The sequence below is a fragment of the Serinus canaria genome, chromosome 28 (genome assembly GCF_022539315.1).
Source record: "Serinus canaria isolate serCan28SL12 chromosome 28, serCan2020, whole genome shotgun sequence".
NCBI lineage: Eukaryota > Metazoa > Chordata > Aves > Passeriformes > Fringillidae > Serinus > Serinus canaria.
In genome coordinates, this window is record NC_066341.1 from 3,475,845 (window position 1) to 3,488,063 (window position 12,219).

Here is a 12,219-nt window from a genome sequence, read left to right on the forward strand (position 1 = left end):
AAAGAATTGTCACCCGTTGACGTAGAGGCTGTCCTTGTCCAGGCTGTAGGGGCCCAGCTGGGTGATGCCTCTGGTCTTGTTGCTCACTTGGTGGTACAGCCCCACCCTGTCCAAAGGCGCAGCCCAGGGCTCCTTGCTGTAGGTGCACACGGCGTCCACCCGGGTCTGGTCCCTGTCACTGCCTGGCCTGAAAAACACAGCGACCTCCCTTTAGAAATCATCCTCTGCACATCTCCTCTCAAGGCTGGGCTTGAAACTGCCATGGTGTCATTTCTGAGTTGAAATGCAAGAATTGCCTTCCCAAAATAGTCAAGTGTGTTCTTGGTTTCAGTAAACCCTTCTCCACCTTCAATATCAGTTTGGACATGTTCATGAAAGAGAGGGCCTGGATGAACTTTTCAGTCACCTTGGCATTGAGTCTTCACTACCCAAACAGTAGAATATAGCAGATGAGGGGGAAATTTGAGAGAGTTACAACAGGAGAAAGCTCCTGGGAAGGACAGAGAATGCCCTTGCTTCATAAAGGTGGAAAACATGCCCATGACTGGTTCTCTTACATAAGTGAGGGCCCTGCAAGGGCACACTGGAGGGCCACTCATACCTGAAGTCTGTTGCTTCACATCCGTGGAAAGACGGGCCAATGCTGCTGTCCTTCAGCAGGCGGTCGAGCTGGCGAGGGAAGAGGTTTACCAATTAGGGCACAGCAATCTCACTGCACACTCTCCAGGTATAGAGGGCACTGGGATGGTAAGACAATGTCCAAGTGATGGTTCACATACCAGGGTGTTCATAACCCTTCGAGTAGCTCTGAACTTGGCCGAGTCAGGATTCTCCAGGTCAGAAGTGTAGGGCAGGTTGGTGATGGTGAAGTTGACAGTGAAATGCTCGAGGGCAGCAGCTGTCGTTGTTGGTGGCTGGGTGGGAGCTGGAAGAAGCACAGATGGGGAATAAGAAAAGTCAAGAGCTGGTATGCCCAGCATATCTTTGGACAAAGACAACGGGCCCTGCCAGATTTATTCTAAGTGGTGATGGCCGGGAGGCTCCCCATGCCCCAAGAATCTCATGTCCCAGCCCCCAGCCAAGACCATCATAGAGAAGACCAATTTGAGGTACTTGATGTCTTGTGATCCCTTCCTGCTCTGGCAAGGTACTCACTGGTCGGCACTGGCTGCTCGTTGTATCCTGGGGAAAGAGAGAGACAGAGGGTCAGGAGCTGGGGCTGGGCAAGGGGCAGCACTGGGGCAGGGCTGCCATGGGAGAGCAGAGGAGGCCGAGGGAGGAGCGGCGGTCACCGTTGACGTAGAGGCTGTCCTTGTCCAGGCTGTAGGGGCCCAGCTGGGTGATGCCTCTGGTCTTGTTGCTCACTTGGTGGTACAGCCCCACCCTGTCCAAAGGCGCAGCCCCGGGCTCCTTGCTGTAGGTGCACACGGCGTCCACCCGGGTCTGGTCCCTGTCACTGCCCGGCCTGAGAAACACAGCGACCTCCCTGAGTACCCTCCTCTGCCGAATTTGCTCTTAAGGCTGGGCTTGAAACTGCCATGGTCAATTTGCAGTTGGAATGCAAGCTTTGCCTTCCCAATATTTCCGTTTCTTTTGGACACTGTTCTCCAGCTTCAATATCAGTCTGGACATGTTAATGAAAGAGAGGGCTTAGAAGGACTTTTGAGTCAGCTTGGGACTGTGCCTTCTGCAGCCAAAGCGAAGCGTACAGGAAATTAGGGGGTGATATAGGAGAGAGCTAAAACAGGAGAAAGACCCTGGGAAGAAGAGAAAATGTCCTTGCTCCTGAAAAAAGCACGAACACGACCCCGAATAATTCCCTTATGTAAGCAAAGACTCTGCAAAGGGACACTGGCGGGCCACTCATACCTGAAGTCTGTTGCTTCACATCCATGGAAAGCAGGGCCAATGCTGCTTTTCTTTAGCAGCCGGTCAAGCTGACAAGGGAAGAGATTTAGCAGTTTTAGGGCATGGCACTCTCACAGCCCATGCTCCAAGTTATGGATATCAGGGAGGGCACGACCATTTCCCAGTGATAGTCAACTTACCAGCATGTTCATAACCCTCCGGGAAGCTTTGAACCTGGCCGAGTCAGGATTCTTCAGGTCAGAAGTGTAGGGCAGGTTGGTGATGGTGAAGTTGATGGTGAAATGCTCAAGAGCTGCAGCCGTCGTTGTTGGATGGGATGGAGCTGGAGGAAGCACAGTTGGGAAATTACAAATGGGAAAATCTTGATTGGTACAGCTCTGGCTGGACGAGTATAGAGGTCTCCAGGCAAGTCTCCTCTCCAAGGCAAAAGCACGGAAACACCCCATGTCCCCAGGATTTCAAGTGCCAGCCCCCAACTGCCACTGTCCTCAAGAAAACCCCAGTGTGGCACTTGCTTCCCTCAGATCTCCTCCCATTCCTGCAAGGTACTCACTGGTCAGCACTGGCTGCTCGTTGTATCCTGGGGAAAGAGAGAGACAGAGGGTCAGGAGCTGGGGCTGGGCAAGGGGCAGCACTGGGGCAGGGCTGCCATGGGAGAGCAGAGGCAGGCCGAGGGAGGAGCGGCGGTCACCGTTGACGTAGAGGCTGTCCTTGTCCAGGCTGTAGGGGCCCAGCTGGGTGATGCCTCTGGTCTTGTTGCTCACTTGGTGGTACAGCCCCACCCTGTCCAAAGGCGCAGCCCCGGGCTCCTTGCTGTAGGTGCACACGGCGTCCACCTGGGTCTGGTCCCTGTCACTGCCCGGCCTGAAAAACACAGAGACCTCCCTCAGAAATCCTCCTCTATTCAGGCTCCCGTCAAGGCTAGATTCTGGAGGATTTTATGGTCTTTTCAGGGAGGACTAGAGAGTCAGCTAACAAAACAATGTGGAAGGAAGAATATCAGCAGACGGGGATACTCTGAGGAAGGAGGGCAACAAGGGGGACGTGCCAGCCCATAGGGTGGGCACCACCCGACAAGAGATCTCAGACAGCCTATGGATCTGACCAGAGGTGCTATAGGGACAGCTAATCATGACCCATACCTGAAGCCTGTTGTCCCACATCCTTGGAAAACAGGGCCAATGCTGCTGTCCTTCAGCAGGCGGTCAAGCTGCCAGAGGGAAGATGTTTCCCAGTTAATCCATGACCATCTCTCTGTGCTCCCTCCAAGCTGATGAGGTCAGAGGGGGTGCAGCAATGTCCCAGTGGTGGTTCACCTACCAGCATGTTCATAACCCTTTGTGAAGCTTTGAACCTGGCCGAGTCAGGATTCTCCAGGTCAGAAGTGTAGGGCAGGTTGGTGATGGTGAAGTTGACAGTGAAACGCTCAAGGGCGGCCGCTGTCGTCGTTGGTGGGCTTGTGGGAGCTGGAAAAAAGGACAATTTTGAAGTGAAAATGGGAATGGCCCAAGGTGACAGGGATCTGCCTGATCAAGTGCAGAGGTCTCCTGATAGCCCCTGTCTCCTTGGACAAAGACTGGCAGGATCCATGCCTTTATCTAGGATCCCAGGCCCTCAACTTCTATTTTAAGAGGAAAGTTCCCAAGACAGCAGTTCCTGCCTTCAGATCCCATCCTGCTCCCTCAAGGTACTCACTGGTCGGCACTGGCTGCTCGTTGTATCCTGGGGAAAGAGAGAGACAGAGGGTCAGGAGCTGGGGCTGGGCAAGGGGCAGCACTGGGGCAGGGCTGCCATGGGAGAGCAGAGGAGGCCGAGGGAGGAGCGGCGGTCACCGTTGACGTAGAGGCTGTCCTTGTCCAGGCTGTAGGGGCCCAGCTGGGTGATGCCTCTGGTCTTGTTGCTCACTTGGTGGTACAGCCCCACCCTGTCCAAAGGCGCAGCCCCGGGCTCCTTGCTGTAGGTGCACACGGCGTCCACCCGGGTCTGGTCCCTGTCACTGCCCGGCCTGAAAAACACAGCGACCTCCCTGAGCACCCACTTGTGCAAATTCTCCCTTCATGACTGGATTACTGAGCTTTTCTGGTTTTCCAGGGAATACTTGAGAGTCAACTTCTAGACTAACAATACAATCATCTGGGAGGTGGAGTATTGGAAGAGAGGGGATACTCTGAGGAAGAAGGGCATCAAGTGGGAGCTCCCAGCCCATACGGTGGGCAGCAAGAGACAGAGGATCTCAGACAGCCTATGGATCTGACCAGAGGTCCTGCAGGGACAGTTGACCATGACCCATACCTGAAATCTGTTGTTTCACATCCTTGGAAAACAGGGCCAATGCTGCTGTCCTTCAGCAGGCGGTCAAGCTGCCAAGGGAAGATGTATCCCAGTTAATCCATGACCATCTCTCTGTGCTTTCTCCAAGCTGATGAGGTCAGAGTAGGTGCAGCAATGTCCTAGTGGTGGTTCACCTACCAGCATGTTCATAACCCTTTGTGAAGCTTTGAACCTGGCCGAGTCAGGATTCTCCAGGTCAGAAGTGTAGGGCAGGTTGGTGATGGTGAAGTTGACGGTGAAACGCTCAAGGGCGGCCGCTGTCGTCGTTGTTGGGTGGGTGGGAGCTGGAAGAAGTAGAAATAAGGAATGACAAGGGGCAAGAGACTCAGTGCCAGGGCTCTGGATTGAAAACCACAGAGGTCTCCATGCCAGCCCTGTTGTCCATGGGAATGGCTGCCATGATCCCAATTTTTCCCCAAGGATGACAAAGCCACAGGCCCACTATTTGAGGGAAAACCCTAGCAGAGAACTTGTGAACTTCTAATCCCATCCTACTCCTGCAAGGTACTCACTGGTCAGCACTGGCTGCTCGTTGTATCCTGGGGAAAGAGAGAGACAGAGGGTCAGGAGCTGGGGCTGGGCAAGGGGCAGCACTGGGGCAGGGCTGCCATGGGAGAGCAGAGGAGGCCGAGGGAGGAGCGGCGGTCACCGTTGACGTAGAGGCTGTCCTTGTCCAGGCTGTAGGGGCCCAGCTGGGTGATGCCTCTGGTCTTGTTGCTCACTTGGTGGTACAGCCCCACCCTGTCCAAAGGCGCAGCCCAGGGCTCCTTGCTGTAGGTGCACACGGCGTCCACCCGGGTCTGGTCCCTGTCACTGCCCTGCCTGAAAAACACAGCGACCTCCCTGAGCACCCACTTCTGCAAATTCTCCCTTCATGACTGGATTTCTGAGCTTTTCTGGTTTTCCAGGGAATACTTGAGAGTCAACTTCTAGACTAACAATACAATCATCTGGGAGGTGGAGTATTGGAAGAGAGGGGATACTCTGAGGAAGAAGGGCATCAAGTGGGAGCTCCCAGCCCATAGGGTGGGCAGCAAGAGACAGAGGATCTCAGACAGCCTATGGATCTGACCAGAGGTCCTGCAGGGACAGTTGACCATGACCCATACCTGAAATCTGTTGTTTCACATCCTTGGAAAACAGGGCCAATGCTGCTGTCCTTCAGCAGGCGGTCAAGCTGCCAAGGGAAGATGTTTCCCAGTTAATCCATGACCATCTCTCTGTGCTTCCTCCAAGCTGATGAGGTCAGAGGTGGTGCAGCAATGTCCTAGTGGTGGTTCACCTACCAGCATGTTCATAACCCTTTGTGAAGCTTTGAACCTGGCCGAGTCAGGATTCTCCAGGTCAGAAGTGTAGGGCAGGTTGGTGATGGTGAAGTTGACGGTGAAACGCTCAAGGGCGGCCGCTGTCGTCGTTGTTGGGTGGGTGGGAGCTGGAAGAAGTAGAAATTAGGAATGACAATGGGCAAGAGACTCAGTGCCAGGGCTCTGGATTGACAACCACAGAGGTCTCCATGCCAGCCCTGTTGTCCATGGGAAATGGCTGCCAGGATCCCATGTTTTCCCCAAGGATGACCAAGCCACAGCCCACTGTTTGAGGGAAGACCCTAGCAGAGAACTTGCTGACCTTCTAATCCCATCCTACTCCTGCAAGGTACTCACTGGTCGGCACTGGCTGCTCGTTGTATCCTGGGGAAAGAGAGAGACAGAGGGTCAGGAGCTGGGGCTGGGCAAGGGGCAGCACTGGGGCAGGGCTGCCATGGGAGAGCAGAGGAGGCCGAGGGAGGAGCGGCGGTCACCGTTGACGTAGAGGCTGTCCTTGTCCAGGCTGTAGGGGCCCAGCTGGGTGATGCCTCTGGTCTTGTTGCTCACTTGGCGGTACAGCCCCACCCTGTCCAAAGGCGCAGCCCCGGGCTCCTTGCTGTAGGTGCACACGGCATCCACCTGGGTCTGGTCCCTGTCACTGCCCGGCCTGAAAAACACAGCGACCTCCCTTTAGAAATCATCCTCTGCACATCTCCTCTCAAGGCTGGACTTGAAACTGCCATGGTGTCATTTCTGAGTTGAAATGCAAGAATTGCCTTCCCAAAATAGTCAAGTGTGTTCTTGGTTTCAGTAAACCCTTCTCCAGCTTCAATATCAGTCTGGACACGTTTATTAAAGAGAGGGCCTGGATGAACTTTTGAGTCACCTTGGCATTGAGTCTTCACTACCCAAACAGTAGAATATAGCAGATGAGGGGGAAATTTGAGAGAGTTACAACAGGAGAAAGCTCCTGGGAAGGACAGAGAATGCCCTTGCTTCATAAAGGTGGAAAACATGCCCATGACTGGTTCTCTTACATAAGTGAGGGCCCTGCAAGGGCACACTGGAGGGCCACTCATACCTGAAGTCTGTTGCTTCACATCCTTGGAAAGACGGGCCAATGCTGCTGTCCTTCAGCAGGCGGTCGAGCTGGCGAGGGAAGAGGTTTACCAATTAGGGCACAGCAATCTCACTGCACACTCTCCAAGTATAGAGGGCACTGGGATGGTAAGACAATGTCCCAGTGGTGGTTCACCTACCAGGGTGTTCATAACCCTTCGAGTAGCTCTGAACTTGGCCGAGTCAGGATTCTCCAGGTCAGAAGTGTAGGGCAGGTTGGTGATGGTGAAGTTGACAGTGAAATGCTCGAGGCTAGCAGCTGTCGTTGTTGGTGGCTGGGTGGGAGCTGGAAGAAGCACAGATGGGGAATAAGAAAAGTCAAGAGCTGGTATGCCCAGCATATCTTTGGACAAAGACAACGGGCCCTGCCAGATTTATTCTCAGTGGTGATGGCCGGGAGGCTCCCCATGCCCCAAGAATTTCATGCCCCAGCCCCCAGCCAAGACCATCATAGAGAAGACCAATTTGAGGTACTTGATGTCTTGTGATCCCTTCCTGCTCTTGCAAGGTACTCACTGGTCGGCACTGGCTGCTCGTTGTATCCTGGGGAAAGAGAGAGACAGAGGGTCAGGAGCTGGGGCTGGGCAAGGGGCAGCACTGGGGCAGGGCTGCCATGGGAGAGCAGAGGAGGCCGAGGGAGGAGCGGCGGTCACCGTTGACGTAGAGGCTGTCCTTGTCCAGGCTGTAGGGGCCCAGCTGGGTGATGCCTCTGGTCTTGTTGCTCACTTGGTGGTACAGCCCCACCCTGTCCAAAGGCGCAGCCCAGGGCTCCTTGCTGTAGGTGCACACGGCGTCCACCCGGGTCTGGTCCCTGTCACTGCCTGGCCTGAAAAACACAGCGACCTCCCTGAGCACCCACTTCTGCAAATTCTCCCTTCATGACTGGATTACTGAGCTTTTCTGGTTTTCCAGGGAATACTTGAGAGTCAACTTCTAGACTAACAATACAATCATCTGGGAGGTGGAGTATTGGAAGAGAGGGGATACTCTGAGGAAGAAGGGCATCAAGTGGGAGCTCCCAGCCCATAGGGTGGGCAGCAAGAGACAGAGGATCTCAGACAGCCTATGGATCTGACCAGAGGTCCTGCAGGGACAGTTGACCATGACCCATACCTGAAATCTGTTGTTTCACATCCTTGGAAAACAGGGCCAATGCTGCTGTCCTTCAGCAGGCGGTCAAGCTGCCAAGGGAAGATGTATCCCAGTTAATCCATGACCATCTCTCTGTGCTTTCTCCAAGCTGATGAGGTCAGAGTAGGTGCAGCAATGTCCTAGTGGTGGTTCACCTACCAGCATGTTCATAACCCTTTGTGAAGCTTTGAACCTGGCCGAGTCAGGATTCTCCAGGTCAGAAGTGTAGGGCAGGTTGGTGATGGTGAAGTTGACGGTGAAACGCTCAAGGGCGGCCGCTGTCGTCGTTGTTGGGTGGGTGGGAGCTGGAAGAAGTAGAAATAAGGAATGACAAGGGGCAAGAGACTCAGTGCCAGGGCTCTGGATTGAAAACCACAGAGGTCTCCATGCCAGCCCTGTTGTCCATGGGAATGGCTGCCATGATCCCAATTTTTCCCCAAGGATGACAAAGCCACAGGCCCACTGTTTGAGGGAAGACCCTAGCAGAGAACTTGTGACCTTCTAATCCCATCCTACTCCTGCAAGGTACTCACTGGTCGGCACTGGCTGCTCGTTGTATCCTGGGGAAAGAGAGAGACAGAGGGTCAGGAGCTGGGGCTGGGCAAGGGGCAGCACTGGGGCAGGGCTGCCATGGGAGAGCAGAGGAGGCCGAGGGAGGAGCGGCGGTCACCGTTGACGTAGAGGCTGTCCTTGTCCAGGCTGTAGGGGCCCAGCTGGGTGATGCCTCTGGTCTTGTTGCTCACTTGGTGGTACAGCCCCACCCTGTCCAAAGGCGCAGCCCAGGGCTCCTTGCTGTAGGTGCACACGGCATCCACCTGGGTCTGGTCCCTGTCACTGCCCGGCCTGAAAAACACAGCGACCTCCCTTTAGAAATCATCCTCTGCACATCTCCTCTCAAGGCTGGGCTTGAAACTGCCATGGTGTCATTTCTGAGTTGAAATGCAAGAATTGCCTTCCCAAAATAGTCAAGTGTGTTCTTGGTTTCAGTAAACCCTTCTCCAGCTTCAATATCAGTCTGGACATGTTTATGAAAGAGAGGGCCTGGATGAACTTTTGAGTCACCTTGGCATTGAGTCTTCACTACCCAAACAGTAGAATATAGCAGATGAGGGGGAAATTTGAGAGAGTTACAACAGGAGAAAGCTCCTGGGAAGGACAGAGAATGCCCTTGCTTCATAAAGGTGGAAAACATGCCCATGACTGGTTCTCTTACATAAGTGAGGGCCCTGCAAGGGCACACTGGAGGGCCACTCATACCTGAAGTCTGTTGCTTCACATCCTTGGAAAGACGGGCCAATGCTGCTGTCCTTCAGCAGGCGGTCGAGCTGGCGAGGGAAGAGGTTTACCAATTAGGGCACAGCAATCTCACTGCACACTCTCCAAGTATAGAGGGCACTGGGATGGTAAGACAATGTCCCAGTGGTGGTTCACCTACCAGGGTGTTCATAACCCTTCGAGTAGCTCTGAACTTGGCCGAGTCAGGATTCTCCAGGTCAGAAGTGTAGGGCAGGTTGGTGATGGTGAAGTTGACAGTGAAATGCTCGAGGCTAGCAGCTGTCGTTGTTGGTGGCTGGGTGGGAGCTGGAAGAAGCACAGATGGGGAATAAGAAAAGTCAAGAGCTGGTATGCCCAGCATATCTTTGGACAAAGACAACGGGCCCTGCCAGATTTATTCTCAGTGGTGATGGCCGGGAGGCTCCCCATGCCCCAAGAATTTCATGCCCCAGCCCCCAGCCAAGACCATCATAGAGAAGACCAATTTGAGGTACTTGATGTCTTGTGATCCCTTCCTGCTCTTGCAAGGTACTCACTGGTCGGCACTGGCTGCTCGTTGTATCCTGGGGAAAGAGAGAGACAGAGGGTCAGGAGCTGGGGCTGGGCAAGGGGCAGCACTGGGGCAGGGCTGCCATGGGAGAGCAGAGGAGGCCGAGGGAGGAGCGGCGGTCACCGTTGACGTAGAGGCTGTCCTTGTCCAGGCTGTAGGGGCCCAGCTGGGTGATGCCTCTGGTCTTGTTGCTCACTTGGTGGTACAGCCCCACCCTGTCCAAAGGCGCAGCCCAGGGCTCCTTGCTGTAGGTGCACACGGCGTCCACCTGGGTCTGGTCCCTGTCACTGCCTGGCCTGAAAAACACAGCGACCTCCCTGAGCACCCACTTCTGCAAATTCTCCCTTCATGACTGGATTTCTGAGCTTTTCTGGTTTTCCAGGGAATACTTGAGAGTCAACTTCTAGACTAACAATACAATCATCTGGGAGGTGGAGTATTGGAAGAGAGGGGATACTCTGAGGAAGAAGGGCATCAAGTGGGAGCTCCCAGCCCATAGGGTGGGCAGCAAGAGACAGAGGATCTCAGACAGCCTATGGATCTGACCAGAGGTCCTGCAGGGACAGTTGACCATGACCCATACCTGAAATCTGTTGTTTCACATCCTTGGAAAACAGGGCCAATGCTGCTGTCCTTCAGCAGGCGGTCAAGCTGCCAAGGGAAGATGTTTCCCAGTTAATCCATGACCATCTCTCTGTGCTTTCTCCAAGCTGATGAGGTCAGAGTAGGTGCAGCAATGTCCTAGTGGTGGTTCACCTACCAGCATGATCATAACCCTTTGTGAAGCTTTGAACCTGGCCGAGTCAGGATTCTCCAGGTCAGAAGTGTAGGGCAGGTTGGTGATGGTGAAGTTGACGGTGAAACGCTCAAGGGCGGCCGCTGTCGTCGTTGTTGGGTGGGTGGGAGCTGGAAGAAGTAGAAATAAGGAATGACAAGGGCAAGAGACTCAGTGCCAGGGCTCTGGATTGAAAACCACAGAGGTCTCCATGCCAGCCCTGTTGTCCATGGGAATGGCTGCCATGATCCCAATTTTTCCCCAAGGATGACAAAGCCACAGGCCCACTGTTTGAGGGAAGACCCTAGCAGAGAACTTGTGACCTTCTAATCCCATCCTACTCCTGCAAGGTACTCACTGGTCGGCACTGGCTGCTCGTTGTATCCTGGGGAAAGAGAGAGACAGAGGGTCAGGAGCTGGGGCTGGGCAAGGGGCAGCACTGGGGCAGGGCTGCCATGGGAGAGCAGAGGAGGCCGAGGGAGGAGCGGCGGTCACCGTTGACGTAGAGGCTGTCCTTGTCCAGGCTGTAGGGGCCCAGCTGGGTGATGCCTCTGGTCTTGTTGCTCACTTGGTGGTACAGCCCCACCCTGTCCAAAGGCGCAGCCCAGGGCTCCTTGCTGTAGGTGCACACGGCGTCCACCCGGGTCTGGTCCCTGTCACTGCCTGGCCTGAAAAACACAGCGACCTCCCTGAGCACCCACTTCTGCAAATTCTCCCTTCATGACTGGATTTCTGAGCTTTTCTGGTTTTCCAGGGAATACTTGAGAGTCAACTTCTAGACTAACAATACAATCATCTGGGAGGTGGAGTATTGGAAGAGAGGGGATACTCTGAGGAAGAAGGGCATCAAGTGGGAGCTCCCAGCCCATAGGGTGGGCAGCAAGAGACAGAGGATCTCAGACAGCCTATGGATCTGACCAGAGGTCCTGCAGGGACAGTTGACCATGACCCATACCTGAAATCTGTTGTTTCACATCCTTGGAAAACAGGGCCAATGCTGCTGTCCTTCAGCAGGCGGTCAAGCTGCCAAGGGAAGATGTTTCCCAGTTAATCCATGACCATCTCTCTGTGCTCTCTCCAAGCTGATGAGGTCAGAGTAGGTGCAGCAATGTCCTAGTGGTGGTTCACCTACCAGCATGTTCATAACCCTTTGTGAAGCTTTGAACCTGGCCGAGTCAGGATTCTCCAGGTCAGAAGTGTAGGGCAGGTTGGTGATGGTGAAGTTGACGGTGAAACGCTCAAGGGCGGCCGCTGTCGTCGTTGTTGGGTGGGTGGGAGCTGGAAGAAGTAGAAATAAGGAATGACAAGGGGCAAGAGACTCAGTGCCAGGGCTCTGGATTGAAAACCACAGAGGTCTCCATGCCAGCCCTGTTGTCCATGGGAATGGCTGCCATGATCCCAATTTTTCCCCAAGGATGACAAAGCCACAGGCCCACTGTTTGAGGGAAGACCCTAGCAGAGAACTTGTGACCTTCTAATCCCATCCTACTCCTGCAAGGTACTCACTGGTCGGCACTGGCTGCTCGTTGTATCCTGGGGAAAGAGAGAGACAGAGGGTCAGGAGCTGGGGCTGGGCAAGGGGCAGCACTGGGGCAGGGCTGCCATGGGAGAGCAGAGGAGGCCGAGGGAGGAGCGGCGGTCACCGTTGACGTAGAGGCTGTCCTTGTCCAGGCTGTAGGGGCCCAGCTGGGTGATGCCTCTGGTCTTGTTGCTCACTTGGTGGTACAGCCCCACCCTGTCCAAAGGCGCAGCCCAGGGCTCCTTGCTGTAGGTGCACACGGCGTCCACCTGGGTCTGGTCCCTGTCACTGCCCGGCCTGAAAAACACAGCGACCTCCCTTTAGAAATCATCCTCTGCACATCTCC